General features: G+C 37.5%; 1 protein-coding gene and 1 long non-coding RNA gene across 3 annotated transcripts in view; one reads left to right on the forward strand and one right to left on the reverse strand.

Annotated features, from left to right (window-relative positions):
• Nucleotides 1-680: 680 nt before the first annotated feature.
• Nucleotides 681-25214, forward strand: part of LOC131592228 (guanine nucleotide-binding protein G(t) subunit alpha-3-like) — a 44078-nt gene continuing 19544 nt past the window's right edge. Inside the window, exons 1-3 of one of the 2 annotated variants that reach the window (XM_058863614.1) lie at nt 681-969; nt 1832-1977; nt 8864-9273. The gene's annotated coding sequence lies outside the window, so the exon portion shown is untranslated. Of the gene's footprint in view, nt 970-1831; nt 1978-8863; nt 9274-22321; nt 22425-25214 lie in introns of those variants that run through there. The other variant, XM_058863613.1, reaches the window with a different exon arrangement.
• Nucleotides 9271-14318, reverse strand: LOC131592230 (uncharacterized). Its single transcript, XR_009280537.1, has 3 exons — nt 14201-14318; nt 12786-12850; nt 9271-11680 (listed from the first exon to the last, which is right to left on the reverse strand). It is a non-coding gene; the product is annotated as an uncharacterized LOC131592230 (long non-coding RNA).

Raw genomic sequence — 25214 nt, forward strand, 5'->3', positions numbered from 1 at the left:
AGCCCTAGCTGCGGGAAATGCAGGGATACCAGGATAACTGCTCCTCTGAAGCGCTCTGTGAGACCGTGTGACAGCCAGAATTAACTAAAAGTAACCTAAACACCCTTATATCCACCTATAGTGTAATACATTTCTCAAATTCACTGTTGCATTTAGTTACAGAGAATGAGGGAGAAAACAGAAACAACCGAGTGCTCTGTGTTTCTGTTCATTACATATACATGAGCATGTTAAGGATAATTAAATACCTTCTGCTGCTTTTGCAACTCCATCCTGGAAGCAGCCCCACTGATATTCTTGTTTCTTAACTGTTAAGGGCACAAAACGATATTCCACACCCATACAGAGAAGATTTGGAAGAAATTCCCTGGAGTGAGTAGAATGATATAGTGGAGCAGTAATTAAAAAGTCCAGACCAGGATCCCATTTTTCTACTTTAGAAAAGCACTGCTGTTTTCCTTCTGTATCTTTTCAGACTTTGCTTTCCTGGCCTGGATTTTTTTGTTTTCATTACAGGTCACTGGAATTCCCCCTTTTATTTTTTTTTTTTAATTTTTTTTTTATTTTTTTTTGTGTAAGACTGCTTTCAAAGGTTACAATGAGATGACAAAGCATAAGAACCATATAAGAAACCATCTAAAAACCCAAAACAATAATATATCCCCTCCCACAAGCTTTTTGTTGCCCTGAAAAAATTCCATATTCCCCCCCCTTCCGAAGAGAAAACCATATATTTCAATGTCTTTTTGATCCATTTGGTCTGGCTCTTTAGTAGGGAAAGTTGTGCAAATGACAAAAACTCAGTGAGAAGAGAGAAGCTGCTGGTTGTGCTGGACAGAGGACTCTGGACAGCAAAAGGCTGAGTGGCTGCTGGTCAGAGGGAGTGTGACACACATCTTGTCACTTTGCAGAGAGCAGCAGCTCCACTAGGCACCATTCTGGAAACCGAGAGGTCAACGTCCCACACAGGTAACAGAAAACCAAATCTGGGAAGTCCATTTACAGCTGGAAATGGGTTTGGGGGTTTGGTGTTTTGAAATGGGTTTTTTGGGGGTTTGTTGGTTTTTTTTTTCACCAAATCATAGCATCTACATTGCAGATACAATGCAGAAGAAGAAAAATTCATAGGCATAGTAATGAAGTCATTAAAATGTCAATTCAAAAGAAGACATTATAACAAGCTTACCTGTCAATAGTTACAATATCATCAAAGTTACAGAATTATTTTGAAAACAAACACAAATATACATTTTTCATTCAAAAAGCAGACTGATAATTTAAATTCTCAGTCAGAAATACTCAGAAAGTATCTGAGTTTTCCAGGAACTCCTAATTGCTTCACTGGTTTTCATGGTACAAATCTATGTAAATAAATCAGAAGTGAGCTGCTCTTAAGTATTAGCCTGTATTAGTTTAAATCCAGTTTCTATACAACTAGAACATTAAAGCTTGTTAGAATTTATACATATACATGATTTAAACACAGTTCATTGATTTCTTTTGTCATTTTTATGATGTTTGTAGTAATAATGCAGCAGTTCCTCAAAATAAAAACATCAGGACAACTGTGTAAAATCCATGCAGCCTCTCTCAAAAATACTTAAAGACTTAAACATGAAATTGTATTGCCAGTATAAGTTATAGCCACTGCTTAGGTGAAGAAGTAGTATGAAAAATTAAGATGAGAAGCATTTGAAATTATGACTTTCACAAAGCATCTCAAGAAGTACATAAAAATATTCACTATGTCAACTAGAAAATACTAATAAGAAGGAACAACCAGAGATGTTTAGTCCATTAAAGGAAATTCCCTCAATATATTTCTTTTTAGAGAGCAATCTCCAACAGTTGTGCATAACAGGCAAAAGAATTTTAGAAGCAGTATTCACTGATAAAGAGAATCACCAGCAAGGCTACAGATAATCATCTGTGGGAAGTGGAATTCCTTGACTTTGTTTACAGCCTCCAACAATCAAGGTCAGTTTGTAAAATGTATTCAACATTTACAAAGGTTTTTAAGCATTTCTGAAAATGTGGATGGATGCCAGCCATGAATGAATGGCTATGGACACCAGCCATGTCCGTGACAGTGGCCATGACTACATTACTCAGACTTAATAAAATCCACTTAAGTTTTAAAAGAGTGAGATGGAAGCGTATTCTGACTGAAAAATGTGCAGTGGTGTTTTGTTTCAGTGACAGCAATGATCCATCAACACAGGACATAAATTTCTCTATGAAAAAGGGGCCTTCTGACCATTCCTGGGTACCAACTTCTGCAGTCAGAAGCATGTGCTTGTGCTCAAGGGCAAACACCAATAAACTTTCTATTTTCTCTCTGTTAATCCTTACACCCCTTTCTTACAAAAAAAAAAAAAAATCAAACTCAGGTATTGGACCCAAAGGTTCAATAAGATAAAAAGAGTAAAAACTAAAAAAAGTTGTAGAAAAATGGGGGGAAAAATGAAAAAAAGATAGACAAGACAGGGGGTGTCTTGACATTTTAGAAGCCAGCTACTCAAATGAGGTGTAGCAGGAACAAGTTCTAGGCAGGGATTCCACAGTACAAAATGTTCCAAATGGAGCAACACAATGGTTTGTAGTTTTTATAGAAATACCTGATGAGTTTCCCAAAAGGAAACTCTCAACAGATTGGGCTAATACCAGTAAACCTTGACATAAAGAAGGCTAAATCACCTCAAATGGAGGCTTGTCTTGCCAGAAATATGTTGTACTTGAGATAAACTGATGAGAAGCTACCCACAGCCATTTCTGTCAATGTTGTTCTGAGAAACCAGATTGCCTCGCTCTTCTCTCTAACAGGCAGAGTCAGAAATCACCCTTCAGTCCTACAGGATATTAACTCACTCCTATTGATGATTGATTTGCCCATGGGCAATGGAGGCAGCTGCTTAGAAAAGCAGACAGAGAAAAAAACCCCAAACATCTTCTCCCCTGCAATGGTTTATGGTAACTGCAGCTTTACAAAGCTGTTTTGTCACTCTCTGGTGAGTGGGCTGGTGTGTAGTGCTGGGGAGAGGGGCAGGAGGAGCTCCCTCAGACACCATCCTTTATTTCCCTGTCTCCTGGGAGTGAGTAGTAGCAGCTAGCCCAGCTTGACCCATTTTCCCACCACCTTCCTCTTCCTTCCTTCTAGGGGGAGCTGCTCAGCCCCAGACAACCTCTTGTGCCAGGTCTATTTCTTGGAGTAGCGAAATTCAGAATTAATTACAAGGCTTGCTCTGTCTTATGTTCAAGGGGTGGGAATTGCTGTGCCAGGTAAAGCTAAATTCTAGGAAGACATCGAGAGACAACTTGAAGGAAAAATATGACTCCAGAGCAAATAAAGATTAATCCTATGGTTCCATTTTATTTCCTATTAAATGCTTTATAGAACATAGAAAAGGGAAGATGCAGCACAGCATGAGATGAGAACAGTGTAATCTTATTTTCTCTGAAATCTCCCCTAGAGGATTGCATTACACTTACCTGTCTAAGGGTAGCTTCAGATTTTTCATTTAATTTCAGGTTTCCATTAAAGGACATAATTTATCTTTTCTCTGGGAGACTACTTCTAAAACTCACCCTAATATAAAACTTTTTTTATAAATATATTTATTATTGATGTGCTTTTGTGTGTCTGTTTCAGTACTTTTCCAAACAAGTGAAAAAACATGGCTTGAGGATTTCACTAGTTCCTTCCCAGTCTGCATACAGAATTTGCTTTCTCATCTTTTTCTATTTTTTTATAAACTGTGTGATTTTAATTTAACGGTATTTTTATTTTAGAGCCTCAGCCATATATGTTATAAATTCTGGTAAAATTCTGATTTCACCTTTAGAAAAACAGTAACAAACACCCTTTTTGGTTTTGCTTCAAATCTCACATCTAAGGCAAAAAACTCTAAGAGGCAAAATGGGGAAAGAAAAAGGATTTGTAGGAGAAAGAGAGAGAGACAAACTTTATCATCTTGGGGATGGGGACTATATTGGTGGGCTGTGGCTTGAGGTGTGGTCATATATTTATGTCATATTAATGAACCCTGGAAGTCCTTAAGAGGACCTGCATGGTGTATCCTGACAAAAATTTAGTCACCTTTGTATCGCCTTTATCCTCATGGTTATCCCTGACTGGGAGGGCCCAACACTGAGTTCCTCTGAACAAACCAATAGGGAGGATGTGGAGAACCCATAACCAGAATGATGAGAAAATCCCAAATTCTGCTGCTGCTGCTGCTGCATTGGGGCTCTCTAGTGGAACACATGCTGCACAGATGGCTTCTCCTGTTTGGCTGCCTAACAAACCTTGATTGTTTATCTGGACTTTATTGTTTGTCTGAGGTCCTGTGGAGTACAAAAAAGGAAGTTAACACATTTCCTAGTATTCTTTTTTCAATATCTAGTATGAGTTTACTCTAAACTCCTTGAATTCCTCAACAGCATCATCTGGCAGAGGAATAATTCTTCTGTGATTGAAGACAGGGTTTCTAGATTGCCAGCACATCATGCAATTTGACTTACATTTTTAGAATTTTCTCTGTCTGAACACAGATAAACACCAAAACTACAGGATGAGTCTGAGCTTGAGTCTCTGTTAACCACATATTTTTGCTGGTTACTTGAATGTTCAGATCATTTGAATGGTTATGAATAATGGTCCAGCAGAAGAAGGATGGGGCTGCTGTGATTTGTGTAACTGAGATAAACAGGAGGTGGCCAGAACTCTCAGTTATCCATTCATGGGTACAATAATTTAAATTCTTATCTTTCCTTGTGCTCCTTCTTCTTAAGGGAAACTCACATAAGTGGGGCAGCTGAGGGACTCACAGCCTGCAGAGGGTGGACTGATTAATTCTCTGTCTTTTTTCCTTTTTACACTGCTCTTCAGCCTCATGCTATCTGGATGCTCATAAGCACCAGGTCCCCCATTTCAGATCCAGTATGAGTACAGGACTTCAGGGAGTCCCCTGTCCAGTCCTGCTTTATCTTTGGATCTCACCACTTCCTGGTGTAACACCATGAAATTAAGGGAGAGAAGATGAGGAAAATATGTAGAAAAGGAAGTAATACATTCAAAATTAGAACAAAGTGATATGTGCATTACTACTGCATCTAAGCATTCATGAAGGAACAATACAACAAAAGGTTCTGGTTCGAGGCAGAATGGAAAAGATGACCAGCAATATAGTTTATAAACACTGCCAGTGGAATTACTGAAAGCTTTTGTAGAAGGATGGCATGCATTAATGCTTGTAAATGTCCTGGTGGTCAGTTAGTTGCCATCAGTATAAGGAGTCAGCTCCTATGTTCCCTGAGTTACTAGGGACCCTGACACACATCACTATCCATTCTTTTATTCCTGGTGTTACCACAGCACTTAAATGCATCAAGTGGGTATCAGGACTTTTTCTGCGCACAGCTGAGCAGAAATGCAGCACAAGCCTGGACTTCCAATAACTGGAAAATATAGTGCTGAACTATGAATATAATTTCCAACTGGATAACAAGAAACAGGACTTCCCTAAAATCTTGTTCGAACAGATCCACTCTTGCAAAACTCCCTCTGCAGGCAGGCTCTTTGTAATTATCAATCAGTGAAACAATAAAAGATGGAGGGGAAGGAAGATCAGGAACAATAAAATGAGCACACCTCCCTAAATATGAGGAGGTTTCAGCCCAAGACCTTTGTTTTCTATCACCACCTAAGCAATGTTCTAGTTTTTGTTAAATGCTCAACAAAAGAAGGAAACAGGTAGTAGTTAAAGTAGCTTAAAGTAGTTAAACAATTGTCTTAATAGCTGTTTTCAAGTCTTGAATACATCCTTAATAAACCAAAACATCTTAAGAATTTCTTAAGTAAAGATCCATTCATATCTCCTAAGATAATAAGACTTACACAAACTTATATGCTCCTATTGTGAAAAACACACAAGATAAGTTTCAGATCACCGATTTTGGTGCCAGTGAGAAACCTGAAGAGCAATTAAGAATTTTGGGAAGAATTAAGAGAATCTCAGTATTCACTGTCAAGCTTGATGTAACCCTGAATGTGGTCAGGTTCAAATTTATATTTTATGCCATAAGGTCCTTCAAATAATCTTGATCAGAGCAGCCACATATATTTCCACCTAGCTCTCATCCTCAATCAGACTTTAAAAGATGAGTTTAACTCTCCAAAAAGAGGGGAGAACATCCTTATTCTGGTTTATCAGTTGTCAAGTACTAGATATAAAGAAAAAACATGTATTTTCTTGAGTGCCTATCCACTACAGAGAACCAAACCACTAGACTACAGAGACATCTTACTTTATGACCTCCTTCTTAGCATTTTCTGTTGTTGGTAGAAAAGTCTGAGCTAAATTTCACGCTCAACACCTCTTTGGAGAGTTCAGGCGCTCTCCTGGAGGCTCCTACCCCTGATTGCAGCAGGACCCTTGCTAAGCAGCGTCAGCACTCTGGCTCACCTCACAGGCCCAGGACAGCCCTACCACATATTGGGGTGGCTAATCCATATGGTCAGAGTCATTTTGAATGGTCATTTTGAATCTGGGTGAAACCATCAGCTGCAAACTGAGGTAACTTGGAATTCCTCAATTAATCTGGACTAAATTCTGTGCAGCTTTTTCTTTCTTATCTTTTTTTTTTTTTTTTTTTTTTTAATACTGTATTGTTTACTCAGGTCTCCCCTTTGAGTCATGGAATCCTGTGAAAAGCAAGGAATGACCATGTGTTTGGAGGCTCTAGGAAAAAGCCAGCCTAAACAAAGTTTCTCAAATCCTTGTAATTTTCTTTAAAGTAAATAAAGAGGTGTGCTTTAATCTGGCCTACATTAAGGCATATGTTACAATATTTCAGTGTATCATTCAGGAAGGAAAGAGAAACAATCATGAGGATCTTTGTAGATAGCCAAAAAGACTAGTTGAGGAAGAAGTCACTGAGCTAGCTAAATTTTGTAAAGGCACACTAGAATTCATGTGAATTAGAAAAGAAATTAAATGTAATAGTACATAGGGCTACAGAAACTTCAAAAGATGTATTCTGTCTCTCTGCATTAAATATGCTGGATTTAGTTTGCCATAATGGTGTCTGATACATGACTATTGTGGTTATGATTTCCATAAACTTCACATATAACATCTTACAGTGCTAAACTTCCACTACAGTTAGAAAGTTTTCAGAAGATCTAATAGAAACATTTCCTGTCTTAAATGATGACCTTTTTTTTTCTAACCTGTGCATTTGATTTCCATTCTCTTGAAAATGCTTGTTTGGTATTTTTAGGCTATTATGAAGACTTTTGCATTTTATTTCCTTGTTAGTTTATCTTCCAAACTTAAAAAAATCAGTGCTATTTTTTATTCTCACTGTGACCTTTATTTTCATAAACTCATTATTTTCTAATGCCCAATGCAACTTGTCTTGGATTTGTTACCTAAACACCATAATCCCCTTGCATATTCTTTATCAGTTAATAATGGAAAAACATATCTAATCTGTCAAAACTATTACAAATAAAATAAATTTATGGTCATACTTTCAGATTGTATATATTACACTAGATAAACACTTAAAAAAAATTCAATGTATTTCTTGCAAAAAGTTAGATCATAAGAGGTCAGTTGCCCATTACATTCAGCTGGTGTTTATTTACAAAGTGGAAATGTGAATGTACATAAAGCTTTTGTATACAAAGTGCCTGTATTTTCAATCAGAAAATGTGTAACAAGGAGAAAGAAGACTTTTACCTCCATTATGAGCTTCTGCACTTAAGAAGCTTCTCTAAGAATATGAAACCAAGCACCTCCCCTTGTGTTATGAAACTCTGCTTGTATTTCTGTTGTACTGTTTATTAACTGCTTGTACTGTTATTTCTGGGTAGAACTCTCCTTGACGATGTTGACTTGGATATTATCAACTATAATTCCTTTCAGGTATGCCTGTTATGACAGATCTGTAACTCTAAGACAGGCATCGTATTCAGAAGATGTCTGTATATCCACTTTCTTCTTGCCCTTAGTATATATGAAGAAATGAGGCTTTCAACATCTTCCTCCTCCTAAAACTTTATCTTTTTTTCTTTTTTTTTTTTTTTTTTTTTTCCCCCATATGATTTCCATGTACACCCACAGAGACTCAAAACAATTCAGAACTCAGCCTGTAGTAAAACAGAGGTTTTTCTATAGTGGATCATAATTCAGTGTAGTCAGATACACAGTAACCAATTTTTTTCTTGCTTGTGCAGTTCATTTATATTTCTTTTTCTGCTAGAGACAACAGTTCTGTTTTATTTCTGTTGGTCTGTCTTTTTGGGGTTGGGTTTGTTTTGTTTTGTTTTCATTTTGAAACACATGAGTTCTGAACAAGTGTTTTATTATTCAGACTGCAAGACATGAACAGGTAGAATTTATCCCAGAGATGGATTCTATTCCTAGTTACCAATTAGATATAACATCTGACATAAATCTGTCCTTGTAAAAGTGACATTTAGATGAATGGGAAACTATACAATTAATCTGGTAAAAGGAAATTAAATGTGTTATATTACTTGAGAAATAGGAAAAAAACCCAACCACCCTACACACAAAAGATCTCTTGTCAACACAAAGATGAATGCAGCTGTCAACACAGGGACATTCCCTGTCCCCCATTGCCCTTAATCACCATTTCAGTTTGTGTTCATAGATCAACCACTGAAGTATTTTAACAAAATATGTAATTTTATCAATAAAATTGCTGTATCATTTAATTTCTGTTACAACATGTTGGAAATTATCACTGGCTTCTGCCATTGTACAACTTTCTCTCTTTTTTCCAGGCTTTTTTTTTTGGAGTACTCATTAATTTCACATGGACCTTTTTCCAGCAGGTCCTGGAGTTTATCAGGATGTCTCTGGTGTGGCAGCCACCATCCACTGAAGGCAGCCTCCAGTAACCTCTGCAGGAAACTGCCATTAACAAGTCAGACGTGTCCAGGAACTGAAGTCTGGAAAAGCTTACTTCAAGATCTTTACACAGTGTTTTCCTAAACTGGGAAGCTGACCTTTGTCTCTTGGAGTTATTCTAGACATTGCTGACATCGTCAGCTGTCCAACAACTTTGAGAAAATCAGTTCATCCACAGCTTCTGCACCAGCTACTTGCATGGGAGAAGGACACTATTAAAATTCTCCCTGGAGAGCTGCTGAATTTAGAACAGTGAAAAAAACCAGGATGGTGCTGGGGAAAAGGATTTTCTTCTAGTGGGAAAAATGCTCAGAAGAACTTTTGTGACAGTGTAAGTGAGACAAAAAGGTTTTAGTTTCCTTGCTGAAGGCTTTTGGCAGCAAAAGATGAGAACTCTGCACTGCATGCTTCAAATATGAGAGAAAACTGAACTGTGGAAGGGTCTATTATTTTTTATTGTCTATAAAAATGACTGAAGGTGACTTGTCCAGGTGTCAGCTTGTACACTGCTGGCATCTGCAGACAGTTGCAACTCATGTCAAAATATACATTTCAAGATGGTAACAGCAGTGACAGAATAGTTTTATTAACCATTAATGATTTAAATATTTATAAATAAAGAGTATACATAACATAAAGAGAGCAATAAAATAGTACATATACACAAAAACTGCAAAACCTCTCTTTTATCAGTAAGTTACACACTTGGCATGGAAATTGGTATGTTAGTCCCTGGCCTGCTACAAGCACAAAACAGTATGTTTTGGATAAAGGGCTAGGGTGAAAAGGAAGAGAGAATGGAAGGATGAATTAAAGAAAGAGAGAGGGAAATTTACATTCTGTTATTGAATAATTTATGTTAATCTCATACATGCGTGTATTTTCCATGTAAGGGGTGTGAATTCTATTTAATGTTCATCAAAAACCAAAAAGATTATTGGTTTATTATTGTCTGTCAATAAGTACACATGTGTTAGGGAATTCTGAGATTTGTTTCACAGGATACTGTGTGTGCAATAGTTTTGTTCAAAATCATGTATTTAGAAATATTTACAACACATTTTTCATTATTGAAGTGAATAAGTAAACATATATAGAATCCAAATTTAGGTACAACTTTTCTGAGCTGAGGTGATTTACAGTTTATATGACACACATAAAAACCTCCCACAGTGCAGATCGAGGCCATTTTGCCTTGTTCTGACACTTTTTACCTGGGAGAGGAGACCAACCTCCACCTGTTTACAGCTTCCTTTCAGGCAGTTGTAGAGAGTGATAATGTCCCCCTTGAGCCTCCTTTTCTCCAGAATAATCGTCCCCAGCTCCCCCAGCTGCTCCTCAGTAGACTTGTGCCCCAGACCCTTCTCCAGCTCTGTTGCCCTTCTTTGGCAAGGCAATTTTACAATTTACCCTTACTTACTGTGTCGGAGCATATTTCCCAAGATGATGACACAGGGAGGATGCTGAGCACATGGCTGATCAGAGCCTTGAGCAAAAAATGCTGGTTCTGGATACAGGCAGGCCAATAATTTCAACAGATTACCAGGGAGCACATCACTGCCTGTTCTCTTCTGAACACAGGACTTTCCAGGTGTTAACCTTGAGGACTCTCCACAAGCCAGAGGAGAATAATAAACTGGTGGGAAATGCAGGAAGAGGAGTTTCTGCTCTTCGCTTGATAGTACTTAGGGTTTCAGCAGGAGTGGAAGGGAGCTGCCAGATGCCCACAGAACACTGAAGGACCACTTTGTTGAATAAGTTTTGTGTTCCTGAGTCACATGGGTATTGCCCACACACATGGATCGGGGTTGATGGTGCTGTAAAATAAGCAGGATGCTGCAGCCATCTAACAGAAGTGCCATGTCAGCTCCAGAACATGTGACTCACACCTACAGGAGCTGAGAACAATTGTCACAGTCCAGCTCAGGTCTATTAATAAACTGTCACTCTTCAAACCAAGCAGGTTGCAAGCAATCTGCCTTTAGTTGTGCCAATATTTTCTGGCCAAGTCTATGAAATGTTCAGGGAATATCATAAGCACATCAAATTCTTTATTGGGACTGTCCTAAGACATACAAGCACAGAGAATCCAGTTCCAGGAAAATTGTCAGGCACTCTTGAGTTTACTAATACAGCTGATGCCTATAAATTCAACGTATAACTGAAGGCAGGGGGCAAATACAGAGTAAGAAGGTGTTTTTCTTTTTGTCACATGCCACAAGATATTCCATGAGAGCAGGTGATGTGGAAAAGCAGCGTGCATCGCTGAACCATGTCTGTAAGGAACAGTTTAACTGCAAAGTGGGGATCTGAACAGAGTATGGGACTGGATACATACATCTGTGTGTATGTTTGTTTGATCACCCACACAGGGGTCCAGCCCTGCAGCATCTGTGCTTCAGAGAGACTTAAAAACTGAGCAGGTCCAAATGAAATATAAGACCCAAGCAGAGCACCACACTGAAGCACGAGCCGTGACTGCTTAGCCAGCAGGACCGTGGCAGGTTTTTGAGCTGGAATCACACAGGGCAGGGCCTGGCATCCAACCAGCAGCTCAGCCCACAGGTGACTTTTCATCAGGGTGACTCTGGAGCAGCAGAGGGCACGCAGATAAATAGTCTGCCAGAGTTGTGTGAAATATCAGTAACAAAGCTTGCCAGCTGCACAGCACATCAAAATAAGAGACAGGCACTGCAGTGACTTCTGAAGAAAATGTCACCCTGCATCCCATGAAAGTGCTACCACAACAGATTTAGTAATAAATACAAAAAGACAACATCAATTTCCAGAATAAACAAAACATTTCAGACATTGAACACTACAACATGGAGTAACTCAAGCTATCTTACAGAGTGTCTTAAACACCTGCAGCCTTATCTTGCAGAATCTGTAATGAGAAAATTGCTCAAACAAGCAAATATGAAAACATATTGTACAAAAAACTGGCAGATTCTGCTCTGCACTTCAGTTAGAGGAAGACTTAAATAAAGATAACTTTGAGACATGAAAGAAAGGGAAGAAATTAAAGACACATTTTCACAAAACATCTGTAGCTGCCAAGAAAACAAAATCTCAAAAGACTAGAACTAAGACCACTTAAACTTGTAACTGAGAATAAAACAGGAGAGATTTTTAATTCTGGAAAAGGTTGATTTTGAGAAGCAAAAAACATCATCCCCGAAGGCATAGTCAGCATACGCTGACTGAAGGTATGGTAGTGTTCCCCATCTCAACATGTCATTTTATAATTACCCAATTACATTTCTTTTTGATCTTTTGTTGAAGGCATAGACCCACTCCTGTCTGTGATTTCTTAAGGAACAACACTTAGACACTACTGGCATTCACAAAATGTCTGGCTAGCCTTGTAGGCCCTTCCCTTTCCTTTGCGCCGAAGTCCAGACCTCAACTCTTATGACACCTGAGTTTTCAGAGATTTACATTCTTCCCATCAACTTATTGAATGTGGGTGGAGTTCTTAACATATGTGCTTAGGATCTTCCTTCCCAAATACCCAGGGGGCTTGATCTGTTCTTAATCCATTCAGGAGAGTAATAAAAACATTTTGTTTTTGTTTTTCCTTCCCAATCTCAGGATGGAACATTTTGGGGTGGAGGCCAGCCTAGCTCAGGAAGAAATGTTCAGCTGTTTAAAATTTCTCTGAGGGGAGTGGGAGCTGAGAAGAATGAGATAATTTCCCTTTTCCCTTGAATTTTTCCCAGGACAATGCATATTTTTCTAGGGGAAGTGTCAGCTAGACTTGTATTAATTAGAACACTGCTTCATAACTAGAATGGAAGAATACAATAAACATCCCCAAAGAGTTAAAATTCCCAATATTACCTTCATATGCTGCATGGTTTGGGATGAGGTATACCATGTCACCATCTCACAGTGCTGCAGGACACCTGCAAGAGAGAAAACACTTCAGGTATTCAGCTAAAGACCTTAAAAAGTTAGGGAGATCTGACCATGGAGGAAGGCAATGTATAGGACTAAATCAGAGGCTAAAATAGTTACAAACCACAAAGATAATAAAAGATAACTTTTCTTCTCTGAAGAAATAACTTTTCTTTTAGAACTTACACTGAACAAGATAGAAGAGTTTTCCCAGAATTATTTCAATATTATAGATATTACCTTACCACATTTAGGTGCCATGCTTTATCCTTTTAAATATTTAACACAGGGTAACAGTGATATGAATCATTAAAAAATATTAAAATAATTAAAATTTGTTTAAAAAATCCTCTCTAAAAACCTATCAAATTAAGGATCTTATTTAGTAATTATGTCCTGGAATGTGATTGAAAGAACAAATATAACACAGCAGATGTCAGTCAGCCTCCATAAGTATGTAATATAAGAATCCATGCTAAATAAAACAGATTGAAGTATGTTAACTCAGCAGCAGAATAACCTCTTCTACAGATGTTTCTGCAGGTATTGTTGCAATATAGCAACAGCTCTTATGAAAATCTTGTGGACACCTTCCACACAGAAGAGTTGACATCCTGGAAATCTCTCCAAGCTCTGAAAATACACACTTGCATCCTTGTCAGCATTTAGAAATCGTATTTTATCCAGCCGCTACATATCTGTGTTGATACAGAGCTGCATGGATTCTGACGAGGGGATTGAAATCACAAGTTTTTTAGCTGGGAAAAGTCTGCCAAATAAAAGATAAGGAATGCTAATCTGCTGGGAAAAGATGTCTTTATTTTTTTCCATAATTTGTGTTGCATGTTTGTTTGACACTAAAAGCAAAGGTTAAAATATTTGTTATTTAAAAGGTTTTACAAGTCAAATCAGAATTGAGTTTGCATTTACTCTTTAATTTCTGGCTATCAAGGAACAATGGGACTTGATGAGTCAATATATGGCCCTACAGGGAATTGGAACTGTTCAGAGTGGGATGTTGACAAAATATTTCCTTATTGTTTTAAGCTCTTTTTTTTTTTTAATGTACCTTTTGACTGTTCACCTTGTACTAGAAACTTAATTCTTTCATCAGAGACAGCAGGCATCACCCATTTTTCTATTAAGATTCCCTTTTCCTTTTTTTCCCTTTTTCTCCCCTTGCTGAACATACCAGGTGCATCTCTTACAGGAGTAAGCAGGAGAGAGTCTTGGACAATCCAGTGGGAAGTACATGAGTTCAAAGATCTGAAATCATGTTATAATGCACTAACTCCTGGCCTTTCTTTTCCATTTTCTTGTCTGAATCAGCAATAAGCCACAAGAAAAATTAAACTTACCATAGCAGAGAGATCATTTGTTAATCTTTGTAGAAAGGTCAGGGCCTGAAATATTTGCTGTTCTTATGTGAGAAGTCAGGGGAAGCTGCTAAGCTCAGTGCAGCTCTGTCAAACACTTCCCAGGCATTCTGTAAGCACAGACTGGAATATTGGTTCAAGAGACACTGAAGGGTTTGGGCTTTTATAGCTTTGCACTGGATGTTGCTTTTTTCCCCACAGGTCAGCCAAATATGTATATCAAGTTTCAGACTTTTGGAATGACCAGTTCTTAATCTGCACACGGCAGCTCAGCCACACATCTACTGTCAAAAATTGGCGTAGGACTCCTGATAACGCAGGCAATGTTTCAGCTGAGGTACTGGCAAACTTGTCAGAGCTCAGTGGCTCTTACCTGGACCAATCTCAGCCAGTGAGTCCCCCCTAGTGCTCAGTAACTTTTTCTCACACAGTGTTGCATTCCATTGAATCAGCATAAACTGCAATTACAGAACAAAGGATAATGAGTGTACTGAAGCCACAGCAGCTCAGCTATGTCATAGTGGGACTAAGATTTTCACAAAAAGGGAAATATCAATGCTTCTTATATCAATACTTGAGGAAAAATGTTTGACAGGATTGAAAATGTAGGAACTCTTTATTGTTTTAAAAACATTTTCTTTAGACATCTGTAATGTTGTTTCTATCCTTTTTTTTTTTTTTTCACCTCTGTGAGAAGTGGAAATGAATGACCATTCCTTTTACCTTTCTTATAGAACTAAATGGCTTTGCAAATTTTGCAGTATCATCCCTGTACTAAGATAGAGCTAAGAGCTAAGATTTTCTTTTTTTTCTACTGCTATTTGGTAAGGTTTCCTAGAGAAAAGATGACAAATTGGGTGGTGAGGAGCTGAAATGACACAAAAACCTTAGATTTCACTTAGATTTTCATATTTATATCCTGTACTGAAAAGGGAAACAGAAAGCTTAGGAAGAGGCAGAGCAAATAAAAAAAAAATCAGGTCCTATGTTTTTGTTTATATTGAGGGTAAAAAAGAAGAAGTAAAACAAAGGCCTTGGTAGCCCAAATATATTTTTTAAGCCCAATATATTTATAAAGCCCAAGCTTTATAAATTAAAGCTAAGGTAAAGCTAGTTGAAATTTCTCTAAGAAAACAATAGAACTATTTTTGTTGGGAGAGACTTCCTGTGGTCTCTAGTCTAACCCTCAGCTCTAAGTAGAAATAAATTCAAACTTAAAGTTTCCCAGGGCTTTTCATTGCTGAATTAGGAGGCTTCCTCTGGGTCCATCTTACATTCCTGTGCAAAGCTGCCAGGAGGATGTCAGCAGCAGGCAGGCAGTGCCTGCCCTGTGCAGGTGACAATGCAGCCTGAGCAGGGGACACAGCACAGCCCTGCCTGGGGACACCAGCTCAGCTCCACAAACATTCTGACCCCGTGACTGTGGCCCAGTGCCAGAGATAAGGCTCAGAACAGGTCTCAAAAGCTAAAATATCTGTCACTGAGCAGGTATCTTTGCACATTGGAAATTACTAAAGTCTGGATGGGTTTGTCAATGTTTCAGTGGGTCTTTTTCCCACTGAAATGTTGCCAGTGTGTAATTGGGAGGCACATTGCAAGAAATTCAGTAGCCAGACAAAAGAGATGAACAGTTTCCTCTGATTCTAAAAGGCATTGTACTGGAGATTTTTCAAGCTTCCTTTATTTAGAAACATATTGAAGGATTTGTATTAAAAGTTCCTAAATTTAGAGAAATCTATTTTTTCTAAAACTTCCTCCTTTTTCATCCATGTCATTCCACTAAATTTCATCAAGGAAAAGACAAAAAGTTCATTTTAGTGAAAAAATGGAAAATATTAACAAATTCCACTCTGAACAAATTATAAATTCAAAGTCCTAGAGAGAAAGTAAGAGACAAAATTTAAAAGGTATGACTTTCCTTAGCTATTCCTCTTTCTTTGGCTAGGACATATTTAGTACTTTCAGATGAAATTGGAAATTAAAATCTAAGTTACGTGAGAATTCTGTTACCAGGAGAATCTATATCATTTGCCAAAAAATCCCAGACCAGTAAAACTTTAATACAAAACAAAAATTTGCAACTGGAATCTGAAATGCCCCATCCAAGAATTTTGAAGAGATTTTGAAACAGCCTTTCAGCCGGTCTGAGAGCTGGTACAGCTGCAGAATGTTTTAGTGAACACTCTATATTTAATCAGCACCACCTAGAGCGAATCACCAGAAACAACTCCAGCCCCAAAACCTATATTCTTTACAATGCAGAACTTCATTTCAAAGGAGCATTTTCCAGACTTACCTTCAAAGATTTCCATACCAAATAAAGGTGGCTGAAACAATAGAAGAAAAGCAAGGCGAGACCATATTTTTATTATTGCACCTAGAAGAGCTCAAGAAAATATATTGAAAAGCATTTTAGAATCAACTGAGCCCTGTAAGGCATTCTCTATTAGTTCTGGCTTAATAATCATCAGCAGAAATTTTCTCAATCAAAACATTGTTAGTGATGATGAGGAGGAAGAGGATGTCTAAAGAAAAACATAATCCTGTTTACTCTCTAAAGAAGTAGAAATATTGTTGTGGGGCTTTTTTCAATAAACTATTAAAAGTTTGAAGGTAGAGCTGAGTAAATAAAATGGATAATATAGACACTGCATGTTTATGGAATAATAGGTTTTATCTTTATTTATGCACATTCTCTTTACCTGCTTGATTTAGACATCTACTTACTTAAAGCCAATTCCTGTACATAGCCATAATAACAGAGAATGTTAGGAAACTTCTATTTTGGGATGGACATTGATTTTCCATTATTTTCCATCTAGGAAAAATTATGTATATTAAGATTCACTTACATCTGTCCAGTGAGCTGAATGGTTTACCCTTACCCTCTTCCAGTTTGATACCGCAAAAATTAAATGCAAAATTAATAGAATTGCACTAGTAAATGTGTAGAACAACTCAGTAGTGAATTGGGCCAGTAATTTGGAGATGATGTTCATCTCCAGGATTTGTGATATCAGTTAATATTTAGTTCTGTTAGTTTTCAAAAATGCTTACTTTTCAACCCCCCTGAAATCCATAGGAACACTGTACTTGCCTACAGTTCTGATAAACAGACACCTGGCCCTCATATCACACTTCCAAAGTTGCTTATTTTCATTTTTTAAACAAATCAGTTACTACTATGGCTGTGTAAATATCTTATGATGGACTGTTTTAAATGATAAACAAAGTAGGAACATAAGCTTAACAAAACAGAGAATTTCCTTGCATTGTGAATATACATGCAAAAATTGAGCCATTTACAAGCACTGATTGCTCATTTTGGTGCATGGAGACTGAAAGCTGCATGGCTTCGTGTGCTGCTGGCTGAAGAACATGCAGACAAGCCACAGCTTTGTGTCTTCACTGCACTGGGGTCAAAAATCAGTCCTGAGAAGTCAGCCAGTGCTGAAGGGGATGAGCACAGCAAAGGACCTGTCTTTTGTCAGGAGACAGCTCTCTCTCTCCAGCAGCAGTAGCTCAGAGCTCATGAGTGCACTGGTGATATTTGTTCTGCTGATATTTGTTCTGCTCACTCTCACCTTCCCCAGCCAGTAGCAGTTGCCTGCCTGTTGCATCTGGGCTCCACACTGCTGTGGGGAGGTTTCCTTCCACTGCGATGGGATGAGCTTGCCTCTGGCCCTCTTCCTCATCTATCTTCTGACCTAAAAATACTTCTAACATGGATCAAAACAACCTGCATGCTTATTTTACCCTTAAACATTATTTTCATGCTGAACCTTATATATTTACATACTGTGAAGTTAGAGCTTTATTAACTAGTATTAGTGAATGATTGTAGAATTGTAATATAATTTCATGTTTATGCTTTTTACATAACCAGAATAACTTCACCTTATGAAGTGAGCTAGTATAAGTCTAGAATGAATAATAGTCTTTCACACTGGTGAGATTTATTTAATTTAAATCCTTAATCTGAAGAGAAAGGGCAAAAAGAAGTATTTTTTATCTTTTAATTCTGGCACTAATTGCATACTTTTTCACTGCCACACTATTACAGTAGATATATTTTCTCAATATACTGCTGACACCATGTGTCAGGTAATATTTCCACCATATCACATTTCTATAATACTATGAAGAAACTGAAAATGAAAATGAAATGAAAACATTTCTGCACTATGAAGAAACTAATTGAAAATATTACATCCATGGGGAGAACCTGGCCTGTGCCCTTTCTTTAAGAAATGGTGTGGTGCTTTCAGCCAAAACTGATAATTGCTAATAAAATATTTTTTAAAAATGGCTAAGACTATGATATTAATGAAGGAATGTCTGTGCAAAATTATTGCAAATTACTGTAAGGTGTCCTTTACCATTCCAAGAAAATAAATGTGCTTGCCATAATATGAAAATGCAGCAAACATTCCACATGCTAATTAATAAATCAAAAATAATAAATCAAAATAATTCAAATTCTGTCATTTGAAAATATAGGATACATATATTTAGAGCTATAATCGCTGAGAAAGATGAAAATTTAAAAGTGGAAATGCTGGGTTTTTTGCTTCAGGGCATGCATGCTGCTACACAAGCTGAAAATTTTACTCTATAGTTATTTCCAATCCTGTTTCAAGACATTTTACACATTTTTTTTGGAGTGTGTGAAGCAAAACCTCCCTGAACCAGAAGAGAGATCTATGTACACCTTAGTTTTCTCTTGAATGGGTAACTCCAGTTGTATGACATCACAACACCTCTTTTTTGTGTTCCTATGTAAATGCCTGCCCACAGCATCTCCAGCTCATGTGACAGGTGAAAAAGGACCATTTGATTTGAAGGCTGACCAGAGAGGTGGAACAGGATTTGAAAATTTTCTTTAAGCACTGATGGTTGTCCTTCTGAATTAAAGCTGATAAGAAGTAAATCAGCTGCATAAAAAGAATTTTTACTGTCTCAAAATGGGCAGTGGAGCCAGTTCAGAGAGCAAGGAGTCGGCCAGGAGATCCAGAGAACTGGAAAAGAAACTCCAGGAAGATGCAGAGAGGGAAGCCAGGACAGTCAAACTGCTGCTGTTGGGTAAATAGAATAAAAATTCCTCACAATGCTTTTCCATGGAGGGATTGTTTTTCCTCTGGAATTACATTTCAGTACAGTGAATTTCTCAGCTCTCACTAATTTATTTGAAAAATATTCTGTAATATATGTTTAAAATATTTTCTGGTTGTGGCCACTTACAAAGACACAAGGAATAGGCTGGAAATGGCCATGTTGCTGCATGTATTAAATTTTAAATGTTATAAATCCTTGACTTTGAATATATTTGAGAAATGAGAGCTTGCATTTAGAATAAATGCTATGATACAAACTTACACAGAACATAGCAGACATCTCTTTTTTTCATGGATCTACATGCATTAATTTGCAGGAGGATTAAGTAAGACAAGTGGTAAAAAATCCACACGTGTCACAAGATATTGACATTATTTGTCTTGCAAAGTGTTTCATTCCATTTTTTAAAGACACAGAAAGTGATTTAGAATGGCTTTTTTTTGATGTATAATGGAAAGTGGAATGAAAAGTACTCAGATGAATAGAGATAATATTCTCACAAACTACTACTTCTAATTCCCACTGTGATCAATTTATTAGAAGACAGAGGCTATAATTACAAAAGAAAATATATTCTTTTTCTTGATACAGCTTTATTCTTGTCTTTTTATTCCCATGGTGCTCTGTAGCTTACAAGGAATATCCAAGAGCACATTAACACCACCATTGTCTTACTATTTTTCTTCTAACAGCCTCTTGTAAAAGTTAACAGTGTTTCTCCCAATGAATAGAAAAACAGTCTTTAATCATTAGAGTGTTTCTCTTTTTGCCTTTCTTGTAACTGCAGTTCTTGCAAATGCTTTTAAACTGATGTTTATTCAGACAACTAGATCCTTTATCTAAAGTAAATCAACTCTGGTTTTTTGTATCTTAGGAAAAAGGTCTATTTATACCTGTTAAAAATCAAACAATTATCATTCAAAAATAAATAAGGGACGAACAAGCAGGTTTCTCAAATAATAATAGGAAAACAGCAGTTTTTGGTACTCTTTATGTACCATCAGTATTTGGAGTGTACAAAGCTTTTCAGTCCAATTAAGAATACAGATTTTCTGTGCCACAGTAATATAAAATATTGCTCCTAATGAGGAAAGTTTAAGTTGGTCAAAAAAACCCAGAACAATGTTTTCATTTAAAATTCCATAAATTTAAAATAATTTATATGTAGTTTTACAAAAATAAATTGGGACACTGAGTTAGAACCAGGATCTATCTAATTCAGCATTCTGTCTTTGACCTTATCCAACCTTATCCATGAGGAAAAAGTAAGAAATCCTTTAAGAAGAATGTATAGGATAAAGAGGAATTTTCCAGATAAAGAGGAATTTATATAAGTTAAGCAGTTTTATCTTCAAGGTTTTATGCCCTTACAGTATTACTGAAAGCTGGTTTACAGCAGGACACCAAGTAAATTGGTGAATTTACTGAACATATGTATGTATTTAGTATTGAGGAATTTAGTGTTAAATGTTTCCTATATAATCAGTCTTCTTCTGACACTATTAATATACTTGAGATACTTTTAGTAAAATACTTTGAAATTCAATGCAAGCTACATGAAAAAGGCTTCATTTCCAGCCTGAACAGATTTCAGTTTCATTAGCTGTGGAAGCACTCTTTTCATGAGACAAGATAGTCGTTTGGATCTGAAATACTTCTTTATAGATTTTTACAGTATCTTCCTTTACTCATGTCACACATGATAAAAATTCAAATTTGTCAGTGGATAGTGTTTTGGAAGGCTTTTTTTTCTCCTGAACACATCAGAAACTCTTCATAAAACACATAATGAAGAGACAAAAAAAAAAAAATTAAAAAAATATTCATAACCTAAATTTTCTTGTTCTTAAAAAAATGAGAAGTGAATAAATTGTGTATCTGGAGCCCATTGCACCACAAGAGTGAAAGTGTCTCTCAAACATCTGGAACCAGAGATGCTGAAGCAATGTTCAAGGGGGCACCATATCATGCCTTCCATAGGGGCTGTGTGAAAGGGTCAGATAGGAAAGTATTAAATCTACCATGTTCTGATTTGTACCTGTTATCTTTCCACACCTCTGAGATGATATCAGAAATGACACAAATTTTAGACTTCATAAATCAAGGGCAGCTCTACTCAAGCCAGCCTAGTGCTGCATAGTCCTAGCTTTCTCTTCAGTCAGACTTTACATTGCCTTTATATTTCAGACCAGATATCATCATTTCTTTTTGCAATAGGCAGGTTGGTAGAAAATATTAAGAAAAAAATTGAGATATATATCATAAGCTTTTTAGTGTTATCACTTCTTTCCTTACACCTAAAATGTGAAAAAAACTGTGTATTCTGACTCTTTTCTGAGAGGAATATTTAAAATATAGTTTGTTGTCTCTACAGCCTCCAGTAGATCCCTTTACAAAAAATAGAAATTATATTCAGAAGAAAAGACACCGTGTTTGTTTGTGTCAAGTTCTGTGACCCAGGCAGACACACTATGATTTAAAGTTTGTATGGGTGAGGAGAGAAATGGTGTCACTTTCTGATGTTCCCCACAAGCTGGCCAGCAGCCAAGAGCATAAAGTGCTCTATGCTGGGTGTTCCCATGCTATCAAAGCCATCCCATCCCCCAACATTTCCAAGAATCTGGTCTCTACATATTTATACTTGAAAAAGATCAGGTTGTTTTATGGGTCTGGAACAAATTCCAAGGTGATTGTTTTCCTTTACATCAGGGCTGTACCTGGCCTGCCATATCACGTAGTTTGTATTATTGGCAGGATGACAGCTTTCAATTTATAGGTGTGCAAAGTGCAGTGCACGTTCCAAATATGGCCAAAATAGCTGATGCTCACAGTGATGTTTCACAGAAATAAGAACTTAGGTTCAGTCTAAACAATCATTAACATTTTAACTTATTTATTTTCAAAGTATTACTCCATGTCTCATTATCTACAATGACCACAGAACTGGTCATCCTCATCTTACTTTACTCCTTTCTGGGTCAAAACTCACACAATTTAATTTAAACATCTGCTTCAGGGGAGCAGAAATTGAAGCTGTTTGATTTAGTTTTTGTAACAAATATTTCTCTCCACTGACTATGAAAGGTCTCTGGTAAGTAGTCTGAATGTAGAAATTTATAGTATGGATACTTAACACCAGTTAAATTAATCAGTTACTGTAGTACAGGAGCTTAACTTCCTGTTCTGGAAACACAGACTTTGGGCACAAAGACAGCCCAATAATCCCATTGTTGGGAATATACTGATTTTCTTTTTGGGAGGGTGGGGCAGTATTTAAAGACTTCGTTCTCTCAGGAGGGTTATATCTTAGAACTTTTTTTCTCAAGCTTCTTTCTCTTATAGACTAAGTTTGTTGAGTCTCATAAGATGACCAGGAAGATATGATTTCCATTCTAGTTCACAACATCCAGAGCTCTGAATGGCACAGACAAACCTCAGGGAGGGGTGGGAAACATTTTCTAATTTTATTTGAATATTTTCTTCTGCTTTTTGCTGATTTATGTCATTGTCAGTGGTTTTTCTGACAAGTTTTAAACAAAGTATTCCGCAGGGGTTTTTTATTTCCTTATGTTTAATTCTGGAAAATTTTCAAAACTAAACATTTCCTTCCACAGGAATAATAACTATAAAGAGATAATAATTCTTTATCTGAGACACAAAAGAACTTTAATATATAAGAATTTCTGAGCAGATGCTAATTTTGAAAGCTAATACTCTCCACAATTACTCAAAGAAATTCTGCTTAGAAAAACAAAAATGTCAAATCACAGCTGAGGGCCTGGGTTCTGTTTCCACTTGAATTTGTGAGATTCTCACTGGGTTTCAAGACACCTCTGGGTTTTTTACCTATTTCTGCTCTGTCTACATGACTCCCAGAGCTGGAGGGAGATCTGTGTCAAGCTGCTGGGGGACAGCTCCTTTGCAGCCTTGCTGCATGACCGCTCCTCCTGAGCCTGCTTTTCATCCCCAGGATGCCCAGAGCCACGGCAGGCTTGGCACAGGGTGGGATGCAGTTCTGGAATACCCAAAGCATGGAAAGATGCAGGTCACAGCCAGACAGAGCTCAGCACCTCACTGAAGGTGAATGTGGTGTGCCCTTTGAGGTGATCTTTGGGAAGAAATCTCGATGTTACTGGCAGTGGGGACATATTTCAGCTCCCAGGAACTGTGCCAGAGTTTCAGGCATTGACTGAGATTCTTGTGCCTGTATTCTCTGTGCAGTTACCCATATCAAGGAAATAGAGAACTGAATTTAAGTTAAGATTTAAGATCTTAAATATATGAAATATAAAATATGGCAATGATTTATCACTAGTACCTGTCTGCTGGAGCTATAAATCATCACAGCTGACAGAGTTTTTTAAAACTCAGTTTAATTAAGTTCTTTCTGAGCTTCAGAACAAGACTCTCGTAAGTTTTTGTCTATGATTCAGAAAATCTGGGCTTGAGGAAGATGCCTTCAGCTTCCTGTGTAGTCACACCAGGTCTTTTGTGATGCACTTTTGCCACTATTTCTGCAAGAAGAAATCCACCACAACAGGTGGAAGTACAACCCTATCCCTGGTCTTCTGCACCGGGGACTGGCCAAAGGAGGAGGGTACACGGCGAAGGGAAGGAATAAAAAAATTAGGTGCAAAGAAAATTATTCCTGACCCACTTCCTGGGGTGAAAATGCTGCTACAACTAAGATGATACTCCATGGTAAAGCCTGAAAGTTGTCATCTGTTGTTTAGATAAAAGCATTATTGGATTGAAAATTAAAGATGAACAGAGGTAGAAAAATACATCCAAAAGATATAAATTATGTCTCTCACTCTATTTTAGCACCATTTTTCAGATCTGGAAGAGAAGTTAATTTCTATATTATGTTTCCTGGCATCTTCCCATGAAGCGAATGTACAAATTCTCAGTATAGGCTTCCCTACAAAAAGTGTAGCAAACACTACTCTGCAGATAGGGCTTTACCAAGTTCTTCAGAAGGTCACTGAAAGGATAATAAATGATCTACAACAAATTTGCATTTTTTCCAAACTGTGGCAGATGGCAGCATCAGCCCATTTTGCATGGGCTTGTTTTTCTCTCACACTTTCTACCGTTCACATCATGGGTTTCAGAAAATGCTTTGAGTATGGTTTGCTGTCTTTTGTGATTCATTTGATTAAATTAATCCCTTTCATTTGAATACTGTTACCTTTATAAAATCTGTTTGAAAAGTAATCAATTTGTTCCAATTACTGAGAAGTCCTTGTTTAAAAAACTTAGGCCTTGGATTTTGGTTTTTTCAGAAGTATTTGACACCATACCACCAGGGAAAAGGCAATCTACAAGGAGAAAGCAGTGATTAATCTTTTTGTACTTCAGCAGAGCTTTTGTTACTTTCTCTCACAAGATCCTTCTAGATAAAATGTGCAGCTCATGGCTGGATAACCGAGTTACACAATGGATGAGCAATGGGCTCACGGGTCAGGCACAAAGGTCACAGTGACTGGGGGGACACCAGGCTGGGGACCTGTCACTGCTGGGGTTCCACCAGGCTCCATCCTCAGCCTGGTTCAGGACTTAAAGAAAATGCATGAAGTTGTGTCAGGGGAACTTTAGACTGGATATTGGGAAAAGTTTCTTCACCCAGAGGGTGTCTGGGCACCAGAACAGGCTCCCCAGAGAATTGGTCACAGCACCAGCCTGACAGAGTTCAAGAAGTGTTTGGACAATGCTCTCAGGCACAGGGTATGAGTCTGGGGGTGTATTGTGAGGACCAGCATATTCTCTGATGCTATGAATCCTGTCCCATGGATTCCCAAAGTTAAATCCTCTCTTCAGGTGCTTTCAAAATCCATCTCTTCTTTGTCAGCTCTTGCCAACCCTCATCACTCTCATTGAC

This window comes from Poecile atricapillus, chromosome W (assembly GCF_030490865.1).
Source record: "Poecile atricapillus isolate bPoeAtr1 chromosome W, bPoeAtr1.hap1, whole genome shotgun sequence".
Classification (NCBI taxonomy): domain Eukaryota; kingdom Metazoa; phylum Chordata; class Aves; order Passeriformes; family Paridae; genus Poecile; species Poecile atricapillus.